The following is a 4,995-nucleotide window of genomic DNA, read 5'->3' on the forward strand; positions in this document are numbered from 1 at the left end:
ATTATCATTATTATAAGTTTTATTGTAGTTTGGTTATTGAATGGTTCTTATCTCAATCCACAAGTCTCTTTTCCCTTCACCCTTTTAATCCCTGGGAGGGGGAGTGAACTGCTGCGTGGTGTTTGCTGCTGTTAGCTGGGTCAAACCAATGGCCGTCTCTTGTGCAGCCTTCCTAGCAGTTAGAAGGGGATTTAACTCAGATATGTATCTGCTTTTGAGTCCCTTGACACTATCAAAGCAGGCCAATTCCTGAGGGTAAATAAGATTCTGACCGTGATTTGGTGTACAGGAACACTCCTTACAGTGTTTTAAATAGCTCCCTCACTTTGGCTGACATTGTGTTATGTGAAGAGGACAGGGGACATCTGTGGCTGAAAAATAGTCCGGGAAGGGGAAAAACTAAGATTGTTCTCCAGTCAAGTTCACTATGCATTGCACAAGCAGCTCTGCTTGCAAGAGTCGTTCCCGCATCTCCCTTCCCCACCCAAACCTAAGAAGGTTTGGAGGTTCCTGTCAGTGCAGGATTTTGGTTCTGTCAGCTGGTGGCATTTATTTGGTTGCTGCTGCATGATCCTGCAGCTCTTGGTGCCATTGCTGGTAGGTGGCAGTAACTCTATGAATTCCACTATGTGAAAACCTGAGGTGGCTCCTGCCGTTTCCAGTTGCCTCAGCTGAGAAGATACACACTTCTTCTGTTAGACTTGGCGTCTCCTTCGTACAGCCGTTCCAGAGATACTTGACCAATAATTTATAAGCTCTGAATCAGTCAAACCTTGTCCTAATGCATGATATAGCTTATCATGGTCAAACAGGTTTCTCAGTGAAAGATAACAAAACTGTAATGAAGGAAGTTGAAAATGAATTCTTTTCCCTTTGGAGCGCCATGGTACATCCTTGAGAGATTTCCTCTCCATTCACAGGCTACAAGATTTCCTCTGATGGAGAAGGGCAGGATGTGCCTCTCAAGAACTTCCCAGGTCAGTGTCCATGACACCATCTTTTACAGGATGCATGTTGCTTCTCCACAGAGCTCCCAACCCCTATGGCCATGGAGCTGGGCAGCGCTCCAGCATCAGCTGATTTTGAAGAGTGCAGGAATGGGATTTTCCCTAGCAGGGTGGGTATGGGGGCAACAGTGCTCTAATGCAGAGGGTGACCTTGCTGTCAAGGCTTGTGCCACAGGCAAATTCAGCAACTGGCAGAGTATTGTTGGATGCATGAAGGAAAGGAAAGAAGCAACTTTGCCAGTATGGATTCACTCCTGGGACTACCCAACATCAAAGTACTGTCTCTGTTCAAGACTGATTGCTCTCCACCCTCTATGCAGTTCCCTTTACCGTGAGAAAGTACAGCACGGAAAGTGTCTGACCGCTCTGTTCTCAGCTTGCCCTGTAAGCCAGCAATTCTTCGGGGACAGGGAGGGGGAAGGGTGGCATGCCTTTACTGCCCAAAGATACGACTTCATTACATCACCCTCCCTTTCTGACCACTCCCATATATAAGTCTTGCTGCCACTCAGCTCTGTGTGACCGATCTTGCTTTTGAAATCCCTGCTTCTGGGAACCCTTGAGGAATAAGGGGCAAGACAACAAGGCAGAAGCACCTTCTTCTGGTGTCCCTAGCAGAAGGTGAACTGTACCCAGGGACAATAGAGCTTTTAAAGTAGTGAGTAAACAGCATGATTTTGTCTTACCATCTCCGTATGTTGGTTGTATTGGGCTGTGAAATAGAGGAGTTGTTTCTTTCCCTTTATTGTGTACCTTTCCAGCTCTTTAATCCTACTTTGTTGAAGTGTACCTTTGTTTCACGAGCCTTCAGGCTCAGGTTTGAAAAGCAAGTGTTTCTCTTTTACAGGGATTGCCCAGTCTCCATCTACGGTGTTGACTCTAGATTCTCTCAGTTAATGAAGGCCAGGTCACAGGCAGCAGGGTCTCTGTCCAGGCAATCTGAACAGCGCTGATTCACCCCTTACGGGAGCTACTTAACGCTGTGGCTGGATGGGGTCAGCAGTGCATGAACTGATGGTTTCAAGAGGGATTGTTTTTCTGTCAGAGGCTGAATCAGAGAAAGGAGCTGGGAGTCTAGTGACCTGGGATCTCAGTCAGGTCACTGGGCAAAGCTATTTCACCTCTGTAAGGCCCATCCATCCTTTGAAAGTACCCTCTCCACCACCCAACTTGATGTTGGTCTTCATTCCTTATTGGGGTGGAAAGGTTGGTATGCAGGGTTGTAAGACTGTGTCACAATTTGGCCCTGGTTTTGCATGTAGTATGAGTGACAGGGCATGCTGATAAGATAAGTGCTGCTTTAGCAATCTGACAGAGGAAAGGCTCTCAAAACTGCCAGAGGTCAGAGCGATACAAACACTGGAAGGCAGATTTCATGGGGTCCTGAAGATGAGAAATTCTTACTTAAGTCAATGTCCTGCTGGCAAGTAGTCTTCTTCAGAGAAAGCTGGGTCTAAGGAGTGGGCTGAAATCTACAGATCTTGCATAGCTCTTCTTTCCCCATCATTCTATCCTTCTAAGTGGTCACTTGGAAAATGCAGACCCTGTTGGGATGGGAAGGTCAAGCACTGGCAGGTTTCTTACCTGGCAGCAAGGGGGAAGGTCAGGAGGCAGGTGCAGGGCAAAGGGATGATGCTGGCGGTGTCTTCCAGAAGCAGAGTGGAAGGGCGGTCATAGAATCACAGAATGGTTTGGGTTGGAAGGGCCCTTAAACCCCATCCAGTTCCCCCCCCTGCCATGGGCAGGGACACCTCCCACTAGCCCAGGTTGCCCAAAGCCTCATCCAGCCTGGCCTTGAACCCCTCCAGGGATGGTGCATCCACAGCTGCTCTGGGCAACCTGGGCCACTGCCTCACCACCCTCACAGGAAAACATTTCTTTCTAATATCTAATCTAAATCTCCCCTCTTTCAGCTTAAAGCCATTACTCCTCATCCTATCCCTACACCCCCTGATCAGAGTCCCCCCATCTCTCCTGTAGCCCCCTTTCAGCACTGGAAGGCTTCTCTAAAGTCTCCCTGGTTAACGTCCTTTATTATCAAAATCAAGAAAGTGCTCTTACAAAACAGAATACCACTAGTAAGCTATTACTTCTTTCATGCATACATCCTCTTTATCTGGCAGAACAAGATAACACCAGATGTAGAAATATCCTTTCAAGGAAACATCAGGAAATAGCTTCTTGTGCTGGTCCTTCTTATAACCTAAGCTATATCATCTACATACCAGTAAACCTGTCATTATCCATTTGGGTATCTTGTACCACTGTCTAATTCTCGTCTCCTTTAGATTTATATATCTTCTACAGCTGGAATATCATTAAGATTATAATCACTTTACAAGAACTAGAATCCGTTGAGATCGTAAAAATCTAAGTAATATGCCAGCGGCATGAATCCTTGATGTAAGAAAAGTTCATCCTCAAAAGGCTTTACTGAAACTTTCCCCCTTTAAACACATCCCAGCAGTCTTTGTCGAAGGCAGATCGCTGTTCCTTCTGCACAGCAATCAGCAATGCCTCCCACCACCAAGGAGCCTCGTCAGCTGTCACACTGCAACGCTGTCCCCTAGTGCTACAGCAGCTACCTGTGTGGGTAGGATATAACCAGAACTGGGCCACGTGGCTGGCAAGAAAGGGTTAATAAACTTCTCCATTTATCAGTTATCTTTCATTTCACTTGCCTTTGCCCCAGAGAGGCGTGTGCACCTGTGTACGATTATGGGAAATCGAACTTCGGAAAATAAGAACATATGGGTTGAGTGGGTTCCTCCTCTTTGAGCAGGTGCGTTAAAGCGGAAGCAGCTCTCACTGGAGGGAAAGGGGGTGCTTTGGCTGTGGACAAATATCTGCTTATTTATTTCAGCTCTCAAAGTCAACTGTTGCATCCCTGCTCTTAGTCAATTTGACCTATCGGACACTAGGCAAATTTTCCAGTTCCTAGAGTACCTTTTCTCTTAAGAGTCTCCCCTAATAAGTTGTTTTCCAGGGCTTTTTCAGCAGTGATCTCTTTTTTGCATCAGTGTCTCCTTTATATGGTGTTTAGCTTAAATTGGGACTGCCTGGTACCCGTGCAGCTGGTACTTCACTTCCACTGGTTGCCCTAAATGTGGAAGAGTGAAGCAAGGGGTCAGAAAGGAAACTTAGTGGGAAGAAGCTTTATGTGCTTCTTAACATCCTAGTGTTACTGGGCACTCAGGATGCTATTTGATGCTTGTGTTCAGGTAGTATTGGATTGCAACACTGCTGTGTCAGAGGGGAAAGACTTCCTCAGGGGGAAAAATAGCTAGCCTGCAAAATGAGGACGTCTTGTAACAGCTTCTATTCCAATAATGCATTAGTTAAAACATCAGGAAATTGAGACCTTGGATTGCGTGTTCTGCCACAAAAAGGAGGAGCCTGAACAGTAAATGTGGTTGCGTGATCTGTGTTGTGTCAGTAGTTGCTGGTGTTGCTTCCTGAAATTCCTCTGGAAAAAAAAATCAACAGGGGGTGGGGGAAGAAGCAAAACAAAAAAAACCCATACCCAGAAGTGCCTTCAGGTTGCCTGATGCTTTTCAGTAGCTGTAGGTTCTGTTACAAGAGCTGTGAAGGCATTGCTTCATGCACTGACGGATGCACTCCTTCGGAAGAAGGAACAAACGCAGATTTCACTCTGTTGCTCATGTTTCTGTGTAATAGTGCATGTAAATTTTTGGAGAATGTTAAAGGTGACCATGCCATGAACATCACAAATGGAAAGATGTGGCAAGCCCTGCAGGAGGTGCTTTTTTCTTTTTTTGTAATGGATTGAGATGTTGAGATTAACAAGGCAGCAATGTACCTGCATTAACTATGGTGTTTCTGAGACAAATGCGGTGACAGCAAGACACTCTTCTGCCCTAGACCTACTTCAGGAACATAGTTTTATAGTTCTAAAGTTGCTATTAAGCATAAAATCTGGTACCATTGCACCTATGGGGTTAGAAAATTAAGAAAAGGGTTCAGTTCA

Source organism: Pterocles gutturalis, unplaced genomic scaffold (assembly GCF_000699245.1).
Source record: "Pterocles gutturalis isolate BGI_N339 unplaced genomic scaffold, ASM69924v1 scaffold22926, whole genome shotgun sequence".
Taxonomy (NCBI): Eukaryota; Metazoa; Chordata; class Aves; order Pterocliformes; family Pteroclidae; genus Pterocles; species Pterocles gutturalis.